This window comes from Lissotriton vulgaris, chromosome 10 (genome assembly GCF_964263255.1).
Source record: "Lissotriton vulgaris chromosome 10, aLisVul1.2, whole genome shotgun sequence".
Classification (NCBI taxonomy): Eukaryota; Metazoa; Chordata; class Amphibia; order Caudata; family Salamandridae; genus Lissotriton; species Lissotriton vulgaris.
In genome coordinates this window covers 1,048,687,542-1,048,704,803 of record NC_141698.1, presented here as the reverse complement: position 1 = coordinate 1,048,704,803, position 17,262 = coordinate 1,048,687,542, and positions in this window count along the sequence as shown.

The window sequence follows — 17,262 nt, the reverse complement described above, 5'->3', positions numbered from 1 at the left end:
ACCTCTCTAATGTCATTTAGGAAAGCGGTTAAAACATGGCTGTTCAAGTCCCGATAAACCAACTCTCACCAAGTTTCAGGACACCATGTCTTTTCTATAGCGCCAAGACGCCCAAGAGCATATGAGCGCTTTACAAAACCACAAATGAAATGAAATGATATCAAATAAAATCACTACTACTTGCCCTGGAACGTCTTCCTGGCAACACATTTTCAGATACCTCATCATTAAGTAGGTGTAGCTCTTCTGGAGCACCCGTCCCCCCTGGTGCGCACAGCCCTCCTGTCTCCCATCCCCTCTCCCCTCTGGGTGGGCCCTTACCCTTGCCCTCAAGGCAGTACAGAGTTCCTCCTTTGCGGCTCTCCGGCCAACCGGCACCCCCATCCCCTGACAAAATTCCCTTAGCTGCAACACTGTGTACTCTTCCAGGTCGGCTAGCTGGGACTCCATTTTGCCAGGTGGGGACCCAGATAAATCAATAGAAAGATTCTAGGATGTAGGTAGCAGGATTAGGTCAAAACAGGTCTCTACACGCTCAGGTTTGACAGTGGGGGCCAATTGAGTAGGCTTGCTTGCACGATAGATGTCTAGTCTAATTGCAGCGCACTCTGTCCCGCTGGAGGGTGCTGTATAGTCACAGGTCCTGATCCCACCGCTCGGCACCAAATGTAGGAACTGGGGTCACCAGTTCCCCGGGGGTAGCCTGGCTCGAGCGGGTAGGCACCCGAAAGCTTAGGTGTAAAGTTACTACACAGCACACGCATCCACTGAGACAATAAATGCACGCAAAGACTGAGACCACACCAGTATTATTGATTCAAATAAGTAAGTTTTATCTAAGATCAAGATCTTGGGCAATCAAAAATCACAGTAGTAATAACTTTTTTTTGTCCCTTAAAAGCACAGGTGTTTCATCACTCGGCCATAAATAGTTATATAAATAAATATGAAATATTAAATAACCGTAGGCCTGGCAACAGCCTTGCTCCTAGTCAGCACCTGCAAGGAATTCTTTATAAATACATTTAAATCACATTGCATTAAGCATCCATAACCATTTCCTTATGTAAGCAACCATTTCACTTAGTGACTAAAGGCATCGAGGAAACTTTGCATTAGACAAAAGTAAACCAACCATTAAGTAGGAGTAAAACATTTCATGAGGATCATAAAGGGTCGTTCAGCAGAGGTAACCACTTCCTCTAGGTAGGGCAAACAGTTCATTAGGCCACATTACCCAAGGCATTAGGCAAAGATAAACATTTTGTATATACCGGCTACATTAGCCATTACCATACTCCTAGCAGGGGTGTTCTACTCTGGCTTAAAAGTTATTAGGGCCTCCGCAATGCTAGGGTGAGTTCAGGGGCCTGGCATTCCTGCAGTGACCCTTCCACAACAATGGGGGGCCGACCGGGCCCAATACAGTCTCCCGCGGGGAGGGGCGATCTCGGGGCCTCCCCCGGGGGGTTTTACCTCTTTCCTTCGGCCCTCCTCGGGCCCTTTCGGAGAATCGGTTGCTGGAGGGAGGTGGGGCTCCTACCCTCTGCGAAGCCCTCCAGAGTGTCTCACTGATGGGGCCGGCTACGGGGCACCGCAGGACTGCACGGGGCCCCGCGCCAATGCTAGGGCCGGCCCCAAGAGTGTAGATAGGCGGAGTGGGCTCCTTTGCTCCTCGGAGCCCTCCGCAGGGTCGCGTCCTGTTCTCAGGCCCACGAGAACGTCAGAGGCCCGGGAACCAATTGGCCTGAAGGCGCGCTGGATGCAGGGCCTGGGATCCAATGAGGGCGGAGGTGCTCCTGCAGCCACCTATGGCAGCGCGGCCTGCGGGGGCACGACGCTGGTGGCCAATCCGAGTGCGGCGGGGGCGGAGTCACTTCCAACGCCCGTTCACATGAGGAGAGTTTCAGGCTTCGGGCCTAGCGAGGCCGACTGCGGCCTGTCAGGAATTCGAGGCGGCCCTCTCCTGGCTCTGAGGGCCGCCGAAGGTGGTGAGAAAGGCAGCGCCGGCGTCCCTGGGAACGCGCCGGGCCGCGACAAGGAAGGCGAGGCTCACAGAGCTCCTGGACTGGGGCGGTGAGTTGTGCGGCTCGCTCGGTGATAACGCGCGTCAGGGGACCAGCAGGGAACGCCTAGCAGTGGAGGCGCTCAGTCCTCGCGGCGCTCTAGGGACAATCACCACAGCGCCTCGGCCAGCAACAGGAGGCAGGAATCTAGCGCTCCTCAGGGGCCCATCGCTTGAGCAGGATAAGCAGTCCCAGTTCAGGCAGGTCATCATTCTAGCGCCAAGGGGGGGAAGAGCGCTTCACAGGTAGCCCATTTCACTTCAGGTTCAGGCTGGCTAACAGCTCAGGCAGAGTAGGACAGCAGAAGATATAAGGTAGGACAGCGCAGGGGCCCCAGGTTACGGCAACAGGGCGCAGAGGTGAGACAGCCCAATACCTGGTTGATCCCCAGTAGTCCTGGATAGCGCAGGGGGGCTTCTTCCTGGCGCTTGTTGGTTCTGGCGCCCTTCTGTGATATTAGAATCTTGGTTTCTTGAGGAGGGGGGTGGTGAGTGGAAGGCTTTCCTCAGCAGGTCACTTCAGATGGTTCCTGGGTTCCCCTCCCGCCGGGCCAGATCAGTGGGCTAGTTCAGTGTTCCTCACACAGCTTGGTAGGCAGCGCCTAAACCCTGTCACCCCCAGTGGTATAGGTTCCTGACTAGGCCCTCCCATCTAAGTCTCCTGCGTAGGGTCCCCGAGGTAAGTGATGCCCCAACTGACTGGAAAGTTTCCCTCCCTTTTCTTTTATAGTGGCAGTTGGCAGTTGGCAGTTGGCAGTGGGCAGTTGGTGACCACTCCCCTATTCTGGAAGGTTCCAGGAGCTTCCTCACTCTAGCTATGGGCAGGCAGGCAAGCTGGTATTGCAACAATGTTTAAGGGGTTCAGCTAGCTCCTGGCAGTAGCAGGGGTCAGTGGCAGCCATGTTGAGGGAAGAGAGCACCTGCACCTTAGCATTGATTAGCAATGGGAAGGTGCCCAGAGACCTAAGGCCAACCAAAAAGAAGGTGGGAAAAATTAGGCAAAAGCAAAAAAAAAGGGAAAGACCACCCTAAGGCTGATAGGCCAGGAAGATATCTAAGCCACTCCTTTTGGGATCACTCCCCAATGCCTCCTCAAAGTCTCTGGAATAAATCAAGAGGTCTGCCTCCAACGCAAGCTCTCTGGGATCAGAGAACTCACACTCCACTGGGTGTTAGCATAGCTCTGGAAAACAGGAACTTAAACAGGAACTTAAAATATTCTCTGCAACAAATGAATCACACAGCCCCCCACAGTTGTTAACCAAGCTATCCTTTGCCTCACCCTTCAGTGCCTCACACAAGTACCCCACACCACTCTTCTGAGACTGGCAAGACAGTATCTTACTGTCTCTGTCACACAACCCACACTCTTCTGGCTGGTCTTCACACACACACACCAAGGTTTCTACCACGGGGAACCCCTCTCCCTGTACCACTCTTCTAGAGTCAGTAGAGTGTCCCTTTCACCACTAGGAATATGGTCTCCTGTGCCAGTCCCCCAATCTACTTCAGGGACACTGCACTCCACTGGAACTACATCATAATCCTGAACCCCCTGGTGTATGTCAACCCCCTCCCTCCAGTCAGGCGCTACATCTCTGGGTGTTTGTACCTCTCTCTCAGCACTAGATATCATAATCATGCTATCACCATTTGAGCTGGACTCCACCTCCAACTCAGCAAAGCTCCTACCTTGAGCGTCCCATTTTTCTTTCTGGGCTAAGGCCCACCGGATCATTCCTTGTTTAGCCAGTCTAATTCTCTCCACCTTTGCTCAGCAGCAAGGAGCCACTCATCTTTCTCTACCTCACTGTCAGAGACGTCCTCTTCCTCAGAATCATCTGCTAATGTTGCTTCCCAAATTCTGGCCTCATGGGAATACAGGCATGCCTCAAGATCCCTCCTTGTGGAACCTTTCTCCACGGGCAGCCCCCTCTTCTTGCAAAAGGCTTTTATCTCCTCTTCTGTGTAGATGCACAGGTGGAAAAAGTTGACTTCCATTTTGGCAGGATTTTACAGGTGCAACACTAGCCAGAGTCTCAATATCGAAAAAATACTTCCAGGAGGACAACGGAAAAAACAAACAGTATGTGGTGGCGTAGTGGTCTGCACTCACTAGTGATGTACACCAATCACTGTGGGGCCAGTACAAATATAAGTTCAAATCCCCACTGCTGACAAACAATGTTAGAACTGGGGGTCTCTAGTTGGCAGAGGTTGGTACCACTGTCCAAATAGGGACCCTTGCTTCTAGTCAGGGCAAGGAGGAAACCCTCTGAGATAACCCCTGCTCACCCTCTAGGTAGCTTGGCACGAGCAGTAAAGTCTAATCAGAAGGCAATGTGTAAAGTATGTGTACCAACACTCACAGTAACACAGTGAAAACACCACAAACTGACTTCATAACAGTTTAGAAAAATAAAGGTATTTAATCTAAACTACACAAGATCCAAAAATCCACCATACATAGTTCAAGAATGTGGTTTCAAAAGAGTTCTTAAGGTTACAATAAAATAATCCACAGTTGCGTGAAAAGTTCACAGTTGCGTCACGTTTAGCTCACAGTACCTTTAGTTGTGACAAAGTTCCAAAAGCAGAAGCTGGTGCGGTGGAAAACAAGTGATGCGTTGCTCCTGAGACCCTGGGGAGGCGTTTGCGACAGCCCCGCTGCATCAGCGGGCGTATTACGACGAATCCGGTCTGTATGGGGAGGAAGGCCACTTGTCTGGATTCCGGTGCATAGGTTCCGTAGGAAGTTTGTTCTCGCAAAGGTACGATGCGACGATCTCATAGGGGCTGCGACGATCTCCAGGGCGACGATGCGAGGTCCAGCGGCGATCTCTCTCTCGCAGATCCTTGATGCGATGGTTCTGCGATGATGCTCGCAGTGACGTGATGCGGTCCGCAAGCAAGCAGTACAGCGATCTCACCGAGCGACGACAGGTTCTGCGACGACACTCGCAGCGATGGTAGTCTTCCCGCACCGGTCTGGTGCGTCCCGCAAATGAAGGATGCGACGGCTCGGGCAGCGGCAGCAGGCCTTCGTAGCAGCGGGGCCTCGCTCCGCAGCGAGCGATGCGATAACTTTTCTGTAGCAAAGTCTTTAAATCTTGGTTTCCAGCTTCCCAGCACAGGTACAACTTCCAGAGGCACCACACATGAGCCACGCACTCCAGGAAGGACAGAACTGTCTCAGTAGAACTTAGGGGAAGCTGGGGGTGATGTCCTTTTGTTCCTGTGACTTCAGAACAGGGAGCCAGCTCTTCTCAGGCCCTTGGAGATTCATTCAAGCAAGGGGACACAGCACCAAGCAAAGTCCTTCCCCTCTCTTTGGCAGCAAAGCAACAGCAGGGCAATCCAGCAGAGTAACAGCTGGACAATCTTCCTTCTTCAGTTTCAGCTTCCTCCTTGGCAGAGGTTCCTTCTTGATTCCAGGATGATCTAATTTTCTGTTGTCAGGGGTCCTGTACTTATACCCCTAAATGTCTTTCTTCTCTTTGTGCAAGTGGCCCCTGAGCCCGGTCTGAACCAGTTCTGGGTGTTCCTTGAGCACTTTGTTTTTCTGGCTTCTCCTTTCCTTTCAGAGTGAGGGGCAGGGTCGTCAGCCACCCAGCAGGAGGTGGAGACAGCATTGTGGAAGGCAGGCACAGCCCTATTCAGGTCCAGGTGCTATCTCCACCCACCACTCAAGTTGCAAATGAAGTCATTCAGCCTAGGGCTGACTCAGCCAGCCTCCTGGGGAATCCCCATCCCCTGTCACTATCAAACCAGACAGTCAATACACAAACAGGCCAAGGCACACAGAAAGGTCAGACAAGAGAACAGCAACTTTCTAAAAGTGCTATTCTCAAACACAGGATTTAAAAACAACCTTTCCTAAAAGATGTGTTATTAAATTCTGAGTTCAGGGATACTAGACTTTTATGTCCTATCTTGTTCCTATGGGAAGAAATGCTGGTAGCCACTGTAGCCAGCATCCCCCATGATAGCCGATTGAGCAAGATAGCCTTGCAGCAGTGAAAAACGAAAATGGCTGTAATTCACCACCAGAGCATGTCACCTACACAAGTACATGCTCTATCTTTCACATACACTGCACCCTGCCCAAGGGGGTATATTTGGCCTTCCATAGGGCTGATCAATGTGCACAAAAAGGGAAGGGTTAGGCCTGGTCAGTGGGGACACTGACCAGGAGGACATGGCAGTTCACAGACTGCACACAGGCACTGCGGTGGCAGGCCGGAGACACCATTATCGGGCTACTCATGTGGGTGGCACAATCAGTGCTGCAGGCCCACTAGTAGCATTTGTCATCACCAGCCCTGGCACACTCAGTGCACTTTACTAGGGACTTCATGGTGATACAAATATGCCAATCATGTAGATCCAATCACAATAACAATTTACACAGAGAGCATATGCACTTTAGCACTGATCAGCAGTGGTAAAGTGCGCAGAGTCCTATTGCCAACAACCACGGATCAGGAAAAATAAGGGAGGAACAAGCAAAAAGTTTGGGGATGACCCTGCAAGAAGGGCCAGTTCCAACAGAGATGATACATTTCCTGCGCAACAAGACATAAAAGTCACAGAAAAATACCATATGAAGTAAAAAAAAATTATTAATATCTTAATTTTAACTTTGCAAATAAATGACCGACCATTGACATTGATGCAGTAATTTCACATTACAAATCATATTGACCTTTACAGTGACCAATACATTCAATCTATGGAAACATTACAATTCTTGCTCTCTGTCTCTATTCCTCCTTACTTCCAGGTCTACCAATGGGGCCACAAATATCTCTCCTCTGTACATAATCCACTTGGCCCATTCCTTATCCCATTTCTTTGGACACCCACGTGCGATAAATACTTCTTTCTCAGCTACCATACATTTATCCACTTACCTTCTCCATATTTCTACCCCTGGCGGCCTGGCACTACCCCACCCCTTAGCTAGTTCTCTCTTAAATAAACTAAATCCTAGCGTTGCAAACTATTGTTCCATCTCCGTAAGGTCTGTAGCCTCCCATATATTTAATAGACCTAATCGTGGCGTCAGCGTAACTGTCTTACCCAGAGCAGACCGCATGTGCGTCACAATCCTGTTCCATCTGTTTTGCACCACTGGACATTTCCAAATCATATGGTATAAACTGTCTGACTGTCTGCATCCCTTAAAACATAGGTCATCTGACCAAGACCCGATCTCGCCAGAGTAATCCCAGTCAAGTATGAGCGATGTAGAATACGGAGCTGAATAAGGCTATACCTAAGTGTAATGGCAGCCTCTCTCGGAGACATCAATGCTTGCCTCCAGTCCTCCTCTTCCATTGGTCCTAGTTATCTTTCCCATTTCTCTCTGAGCTCCCCAAAGGAATCCCGGCATATTGTACTAAGCTTTCTATATGTGAGGGAAATTGCCTTGGCATGTAATTGTCTGTCTAATAGACGATATTCCAAGGGGGAGTATTCTGGTATATCTTCACAGCTAGGAAACGCCGCCTTCAAAGCATGCCTAATTTGTAAATATCGAAAAACTTCACTTGGTGCCAACTGGTACGTTTTCTGTAGCTCCTCAAACCGAAGGATCTTACCCTTCTTGATCAGATCTCCTACCGTTGAGATACCAATCGTGTCCCATTTGTCAAACCCTGGATGGCGAAAGAGCATGCCCAGTTTTTGTGTAGACCTTAGTGGCGTCATGTTAGTGAGTCTATTTGTCCAACCCAGGCGGGAATTAGCCAGCCTCCATATTTGCAGCGTGTGCTGGGTGGGTCCAACAAGCTTCTTACTCTGTGGGGAAGAATAAAGCTCCCCGGGATAGCCAGCCCTGTCCATTTGATATCTATCTTAGGCACACGCCGGATCATCTGGTAGGGTATATTTCCATCTGTTCACCGTAACCAGTTACGAGGCCCAATAATACAGCCGAACATCGGGCAGCGCGATTTCTCCATCATACCACCCCTTCGTCAATTTTTGAAGCGCAATTCTGGGAGCCCTCCCATCCCACAGTAGCGTACGTATCTTCCTCTCCACCGCCCCAAAAAAGGCATCAGGAACTTTAGTTGGACAGTTCTGTAGGATATATAAAAAGCGAGGAAGGGCAAGCATCTTAAAGAGTGTAGCCCGGCCAATCAATGACAAAGGCAGGGACCTCCAGTGTTGGACACCCGCTCGCAACCGCGCGAGCAAGGGCGCCAAGTTGCTCTTGTAGAAAAGAGACAAATCTGGCGTGACACAGACCCCCAGGTATTTAAACCCGTCTGTCGTGACCATCAAAGCACAATCTTTAGGAAGACAGGGGACCTGTCCATGGAGCATATACAGTACCGACTTGTCCCAGTTAATAGCAGATCCAGAATACTTTCCAAAATGGTAAAGATGTCCAAAACCACCCGAATTGATCTATAGGGATAGGCCAGATATAACACTATGTCGTCAGCATAGAATGATATTCTGTCCTCACAATCCGGGGACCATCTCAGTCCTCTAGTCATGACATCTTTGCGCACCCAAGTAGCCAGGGGTTCCAACATTAGCGCAAATAATAACGGGGATAAAGGGCAGCCCTGTCTAGTACCCCTACGAAGAGAAAACTGCCTAGACGTGTAGTTGTTCACTGTCACCTGTCCAGCTATGTCTGTGTAAAGCAGTCACATCCATCTCAGGAATTTCGGGCCCAATCCTGTTCTGATTAATACCTCAAACATATAGGACCATTCATTTGAATTAAAGGCCATAGAGGTGTCTAGGGACAATATAGCAGCATCCTCTTTCAGAAATACCTGTCGGGCCAACACGCTGTGTAGACGTCGGATATTAAGGGCTGTATTTCTTCCCGGCATAAAACCGGACTGATCAGGATCCACCAGGGAGGATATCACCATCCCTAAACGTGTGGCAAGAACTTTCGCTAGGACCTTCGCCTCCACATTGATTAATGAGATTGGTCTGTAGGAGCGACAGTCCTTGCCCTGAGACTTGCCCTTTTTCATGGATAACAACTATACTCACCAACCTCTGATCTGGAGGGAGGACACCTTTTTCCCAACTTTCTTGGTACATGGCCTTCAAATGCGGGACCATTTGGGTGGCTGTTGCTTTAAGAAACTCCACCGGGGTACCATTAGGCCCCATCGCCTTCCCAGATTTTATCCGACCAATGGCTGTTCTGATCTCTTCAGCCGAGAGATCTGCCTCTAAAGACTCCCTTTCCTCAGCAGACAGAGTAGGCAGCACACATTCCTCTAAAAGCCATATATACTGCTGAGGGCGAGTATACTTTCTCAAAATGATCAGCAAATGCCTCTGCTATGTCCTCCGGGCAGGACACGATTTCCCCCTTAGGCGTCCGCAGTTTAGGTACCCACCTCATACCCTGCTCCTTCTTTTCCAGCCAGGCCAGTGCTTTTCCCGCCCTGTCTCCTAGTTCGTACAGTCTATGATGGGTAGCCGTCTGTGTTGCCATCATTTGTTCCCGAGCTTTTAGCTTATATTCCTCCCGTTTAAGTGTCAATGCAGTAGCAACTCCTCCGAGGGGTGGAGCGCGTACTCCGACTCAAGGTCTTTAAGTTCATCCTCCAGCTTCATCAATAACTCCTGCTTTGCTACAAATCGCGTTTTCAGTGAGAGAGCATGCCCCTTTATAACTACTTTATATGCCTCCCATATCATTTGCGCTGAGTCTACGGATCCTAAGTTTTCCCCCAAAAAGTAGCCAGTTTGCACAGTGAGCTCCTCTCGTGTGTCGGGGATCTTAAGTAACCATGGATTAATGACAATGGTATGGCTACTTGGCCCCTTGCGTGAAATCTATTCCTACAGGGGAGTGATCCTATAGGCCTCTAGGATATGTCTTGGGCCTCTTAAAGTTACCCACGGAGGCTGCTTACGTTAAAAAATAATCAATCCGGGAAAGGCTGCCATGCACACTGGAGAAATAAGTGAAATCTATAGGGTCACCCTGTAGCTCCCGCCCCACATCTATGAGCCCCAATGCCGTGGTGAAGTCTGTCATTAGTTCATTTGATCGCATATTTTGTCTCACTGGGCGTCTATCCGTTAAGTCATTCATCGTCATGTTGTAGTCTCCCCCCAATATCAAGACTCCATCCGGAAGATCTGTGAGCACCCGACCCAGCTTTGCTATGGCATCTTTACCTAATGCTGGCGGTAAATAGACTGACACAATATTCAAAGCTCTTCCCTCCCATTGCCCCTCAACCACTGCAAACCTACCTGCGGCATCTGACCACGTATTAAGTACAATCAAAGGAACATTCTTCCTAACAAGGATACACGTACCTCTGGAGCCAGTAGTGTAGTCCGCATGCACCAGGAGCTTATATCCCCACCTATTGAGGGCCTTACTTTTATTACCAACCAGATGGGTTTCCTTTAGGAAAACCAGGTCCAGGGACTGTCTTTTCAGGTATTGTTGTACTATTCCCCTCTTAATTTTATCCCCCAACCCATTAACATTCCAGGTGAGTACAGAGAGCACCGATTCACGATCAACTACCATTGGTCAAGAATACAGACATCACAGTGTAGGTCGAATATAAGGGCAACATTGTCATGAGCATTATGCAGAAAACAAAATCAACATCAGCTATTAGTCCGTCATCAAAACATGAACGTAAAGAAAAAAAACGGTATGTCAAGTTATCTGTGCCACAAACCCTGTTCATCAGTGTTGTTACAGTAGGCCCTTCCATTAAGTCAACTTCTTGGCAAGAACAACAATTTCTGTCCCATTCCCCTTCCACCCCCCCCAATCCCTCTAACTCCCCTCCCACCCTGCTACCCTGCCTGTGCATTCAAAACTACCTACCCCCAAACTTGGCAGAATGCCTCACACCCCATTGAACATGCTAGAAATGCAGGGGGAATCAACCCTCGCCCATCCACGGATACCTCAAATTTACTAAATATAACCACCACCGTCCTTTTCAGAACTAAGTTCACGCAGTATCATATCACATCAATCTATTAAGTACATATTTCACATCATTTACCCCGAGTATCCCTATAGGCAGTTGCATCATTAATACCAGCCAGCAACATCACCTCACCCCCCCCAGAGCCCCTACTTGCGCATATTATGCAGAGTGAGACATCGCAGTTCAGTCCTAGGATGAGTTAGTCCTGTTCTTCCAGCCTGCTAGGTTCCAAGGTCGCTTCTGTAGCCAGCGTGTCTGAGCGATTGTCTTTTTGTATCTCCTGTATGCCAGAGCGATTCCTCCTCCGATGTTCCACTGTTGTTTCTCCCTCCATCCATTCCCAGACTGCCTCGGGCGAGTCAAAGAACCAAAATTTGCCCTCTGACTCCACCCTTAGTCGCGCAGTGAAGAACATTGAATATTTCACTTCACGGTCTCTCAGTTCCCGCTTCACCGACTGAAAACTCAGCCGTTGGGTTTGAATCTTAGCCGTAAAACAGAAAAGAACTGCACCTCGTAGTTATCAATTTTAGGTGGGGGAGCGGTCCTGGATGTTTGCAATACTATATCTCTGTCACAATAATGAAATACCCTGGCAATCAGTGGCCTCGGGGGCGCACCCACTTTTGGTCTGCCTCCCGGCACTCTATGAGCACGTTCTATAGAGAAGTAGTTAGACAGTGACTTCGGCTTCAAATGTTTTGTGATTAGTTCCTCGACATACAAGTCTGCAGTTGGCCCCTCTGTCTTTTCCGGAACTCCTAGTATTCGAATGTTATTGCGGCGGGCCCTGCCTTCATAATCATCCAGTTGCTGCTCCATCCTGTCTTGCTTTTTCTGTATCTCAAGCATTTGGCTTTGTAATTCCGAGGTGTCTGTTTGTAAAGCGTTCGTCACAATCTTTAGCTCTTTTACCTTCTCATCCATTTTCCTGAAATCAGCTCGAAGTAGCGACACCTCCACTGTAACTGAGTCCACCAAGGCGCGCACTCCACCTATCGCCGCGATAACATCATGGAGAGTCGGCTCCGTTTCATGCAGCTGTCCCACCCCGGGCCCTCCTTCTCCTTTCTATGTGAGACACTCTTTTTTCCACTTTTCGTCCAAGCATTTTTCGCCAGTTGTTTCTGGGCATTGGTCCTCGATCCTTTACCCACTGCCGCCATTGTGGGTGAGCCTCAGGACTGGTTATGTTATGTTATGTTATGTTAAATGACTCTTGTAACGCGCACTGTCACCAAAGGTTTCCTGGCGCTCTTTATAACAGGATGGAAAATGAAGAGTTGACACTGACCAGGTTAGCCTAGGGAGGGGAAGAGGAATGTCTTAAGCAGTTTTCTGAAGATAGAAAGGGAAGTGTTTGACTTGATGAAAAGAGGGAGGGAATTCCAAAGGCTAGGGGCCAGATGAGAGAAGCGGCGGCCGCCGTGCTTCTTGGTTTTGACTTTGGGAACAACAAGCATGTGAAGGTGAGCAGAACGGAGGTTGCGTGACGAGCGATGTGAAGTGATTAAAGATTGCAAGAATGCAGGACTGGTGCAGTGCTGGGCTTTGTAAGTGAGGCAGGCTACCTTAAAGGCTGACCTTAGTCCCATTGGCAACCAATGAAGTCGATGCAGCAGGGGTTTTGCCGATTGCCATTTAGGGATTTTATAGATGAGACGGGCCGCCTGGTTCTGAACCACCTGGAGACGATACAGCAGGGACTGAGGGAGGCCATGGTAGATGGAATTGGAAAAGTCCAGGCGGGAGAGAACCAAAGAGATGACAACCTGAGTTAGAGCAGAAGGTGGTAAGAGATGGCTAACTTTGCGGATCTTTCTCAGCTGATACATACAGGACGAGATGACAGCGCCCACTTGGGCTTTCAAGGAAAGCTCTGCATCAATGATCACGCCCAGTCTTTTCACTGATTTGACCGGAGGTGGAAGGGGGCCAAATTCAGTGGGCCAGAACTGTGGACCCCAGTGAGCAGAACTGGAGCCGGGAAGGAGCAGCTCGGTTTTTCCTGGATTCAACTTTAATTGATTCTCATTCATCCAATGTAGGATGTGAATCATAGCAGTGCGAAAGGTGTTGACCGCATTGGAAGAGTTGAGGGGAAAAATTATCTGCAGATCATCTGCATAATTATATACCGTGATGTCCCAGTTCTTGAGTGAGTGGATAAGTGGGCGAAGATAAAGATTGAATAATAATGGCGAGATGGAAGAGCCTTGGGGTACTCCACAAGACGTGGAGGTTTTTACTGCGGTGTAGGGGCCCAGGCGCACAGCCTGAGTACGTCCAGTTAGAAATGACGCAATCCATTTGAGGGCAGTACCCTGTATGCCTGCCTGGCCGACACGGTAGAGAAGGATGTTGTGGTCCACCGTGTCGAACGCGGCAGACAAATCCAGGAGTACAAGGACTTGAGGGATACCCGCATCCGCATTTCTCCTCAGTGTATCCAGGACCGCGAGGATAACAGCCTCAGTTGAATGGGCGGGTCTAAAACCGGCCTGGTTGGGCTCCAGGTAGCCAGAAGTCTCAATGAAATTAGAGAGACAACGGGTGACATATGCTTCTGTTAGTTTAGAAAAGTAGGGAAGGAGGGAAATAGGGCGAAAATTTGAGAGATCACCGGGATCAGCTCCTGGTTTCTTAAGAAGGGGCACTAAAATGGCATTTTTAAAGGAGTTCGGAACAATGCCGCTCCCCAGAGAGCCATTCAGTAGGGATAAAATGTTATCCGGTAATTTGAGGCAGATATCCCGCAGTACTGATGGCGGACAACAGTCGTTGGGGGAACCCGACTGGACCCGGATAGCAAGGCCCGCTAAGGAAATAGAATCAAGGGCGGGAAAGGTCGTGAACGTCAGGGGATTATCGGAGGAGGGTTCCAAGATGTATGACTGAGGACAGGAAGGGATAGAGTTTTTTATTTTTATAATCTTTTCAACCAAAAAGTGGTTTAGAGCGTCGCATGTCACTTGGGAGGGGGTCTGGGCTGGGAGGGTTCTGTCATCCGTGGTAAGTTCATTCATGACCTTAAAGACTTCCTTGGATTTATTGACCGCTGACGAGAGTCTGTTGGAAAAGTGGTCTGACTTAGCTAAGATGATGGCAGCTTTGTATTCTCTCCGAACCAAGATATAGAGCAGCCTAGCTGAATCGGAGTAGGTACGCCTCCAGATCCGTTCCTGCTGGCGCACTTTCAATTTAAGTTGCTTAAGATCATTCGTGAACCATCTGTGAGAGGAATGATGCAGCGTGCAGGGAAATTTCATAAGTGGAGCGAATTGATCACTGGCCGACTTTAACCAGGTGCTGATGTCTCTATCCAGTGAATTAATGTCAGAAAGGTCAGTGAGGTTCGTACGTGGACGGGTATCAGCCAAAGCCGTAAGGAACCCCTGGGAGTCAAGTGCGCTCCACTTCCGGGCAAGGCCACCAGCCATAAGAGGGGCGGGGGTTATGCCAGCGACTGTGATGATGGTGTCGACTAGAAAATGGTCCGACCAGACACAAGGGGAGATGACTGGCTCGGACAGTGTTAAGTTGTAGGTCCAGATCTGGTCGAGAATATGACCCTTGATGTGGGTAGGGTGAGATACCTGTTGACTCAGGTTCAAACTGTGGAGTGAATCAAAGAGCTCAGTAGCCGAGGAACCAGCCTTAGGGTCGTTGTACCAGTAATTGAAATCACCGAAAAGGGCGAGACTGGCATGGTGTGTCAATAGGGCAGACAAATGTTCACTCAGACAAGTGGAAAAAGATGTCATAGGGTGTGGTGGACGATAAAGAAGCAGAAGCGTGAGGGCACCCATGTTGGTTTCGAGATTGAGGAGCAGGTTATCCACCTCAGGTATAGGGAGGGAAGATGAAGAAAAAGAGTTAAGACGTTTAGAGATGATAGCAGCTACCCCACCCCCAGGACGATCTCCCGGACGATCAGCGTGGAGTATGTAATAGTCGGGAGGGAGGGTCGCCAAAATGTTTGGGAGAGACTCGGAGGTGAGCCAAGTTTCTGTTAACAGAAGTATATCTGGTTTATTGGTAGACAGAAGAATAAAAAGCTCATCATGATGCCGTACTAAAAAGCGTGTGTTCAGATATGTTACCCTGATGGTCTGGTTGCTTGTAATGGAGGGAGCAGGCACGTTACAAATGCTAAGGTCGGGGGTAGCTGGGCGTTTAAGACCCAGAGAATCTATGCGCCTAACGGCAATGGGACATAATGGAAGGGGGGGGGTATTGTAGCTGTCTTAGTGATTGTGGCGTATATGTGGTAGAATGGGCAGCATGACTGGCTCCTGGGCCCGGTCTAGCGCGGACGGGCGCAGACGGGCTAGTCTTAGGCGCGTCTTCGGCGCGCGCCCGCTGCGCGCGTCCGCTGCGCATCCTGGCAAGTGAAGGCTAAATAGCCTCTAACCTGGAAGTCGGGGAGAGCTAGAGCGCGTCCCCAACCAGCCCTAAGATGGCGGCTGCAGCTGGTGGGCGGCTAGAGTACCCTGTTTCCCTCTGCACTAACGGAGCATCCCGCGGTGGATAGGGAATAGGGGAAAGAGTGAGTGCAAGTGTCAGCAGATAGTAAGCATAAAAACACAATTTTGCAATACACTTTAAAAAAACGCCGAAGTCACAAGAATGACACTGAACGAATGTGACAGAGCGTGAATGGTGAGCGCTACAATTTTAAAATAAATGAAGTCCTCTGTGCTGAGCTAACTGGTGCAGATCTTCAGTAAAAGTGTTATCCCAGAGCCGAGGGCTCGTTCTGCCTAAATAGCCTCTAACCCGGAAGTCGGGGAGAGCTAGAGCGCGCCCCCAACCAGCCCTAAGATGGCGGCTGCAACTGGTGGGCCGCTAGAGTACCCTGTTTCCCTCTGCACTAACGGAGCATCCCGCGGCGGATAGGGAATAGGGGAAAGAGTGAGTGCAACTGTCAGCAGATAGTAAGCATAAAAACACAATTTTGCAATACACTTTAAAAAACGCCGAAGTCACAAGAATGACACTGAACGAATGTGACAGAGCGTGAATGGTGAGCGCTACAATTTTAAAATAAATGAAGTCCTCTGTGCTGAGCTAACTGGTGCAGATCTTCAGTAAAAGTGTTATCACAGTCAACAGGATAATTAGAGTTGTTGTTTGCTGCTTCGATCAGCTATCTCTCCAATCGTGGTCCCGTCACTCTCGTCTCACACTGTCACCTGGAATTTCATGTTACGAGAATGTGCGACCCAATGCCCCTGGGTCTCCACCAGTTGCCCCCACGGCTCTCCAATATCTTTCCACTGCGTCACGATGTCCTGTGACCTGACTACCACACAGAGTTGCATACAGGCCCAAAAACAGGGGCCCTAAATTCTTCCTCCACCAGGCGCAACAATCACCATGGAGAGGCACCCCCGTGTACCGTGCAGGCTGGTCTCTGCAGTTCGAGTCACACCAGAGGGATGGGAGGGGGGGTAGCCTCTCCAGAATCCCTGTAGTCCGCCACGTCCTCGTCTTCGGGCCTTTAAACTCCTCACATACAGGACCATAGGCCTGGGTCTCCGTTTATGCGCCCTCCAGCGTCTCTGCAGTTTCTGCCTGGGAGAGGAAGGGGAGGCGCGCCCCAGCAGTTGACTTCGCCTCAATCTCTCTTCAGCCCCCCCTGGTAATGCCCTTCGCCCAATTCCTCTTTTTCACCGGGGGCGCCGCGTGTGTGCCTCCTGAATGCCTGCGTGCATGCCCGAAGCCAGGGGTTCACTCTCAACGGTGGAGGGGGGGGAGCCAACACCTCTCCCTCGGTTCACCCCTATTGCCGCAGAAAGGCCTCAAAGCCGGGGACTCGAGTACTGCAGTCCCCAGCGCCACAGTCAGGACAGACCCTCCCGACAGGCCGCCCGGGCAGCACAGCACACAATGCCCCCTTCGCCGGCCCCCCCCCCCACCTTACTTGCACCTCGTAGCGGGTGTCCGTCACTCCGTCTAGGATCACACCAGAGGGACAGCCCAGGTCAAGCAGCTACTTCTTTCAGGTCCGCGCCGCCATGTTATCTCCGTCCATTTTCAGCGCCGGACTCACACCGTATCGTCAATCTCCTCGGCGGATCGCAGATTTAAAGACCTCAGCCCAGGGGGGGGGGGGGGGGGGGGGGGGGGTAATGGGACATCGACCCCAACTTTCACTCCTGATACTCGGGTCCAGACAGTGGTGAAGCAGCAATAGTACCGTGAATGGGAAGAGCTCCTATAGGCAGCAGCCATCTCTCT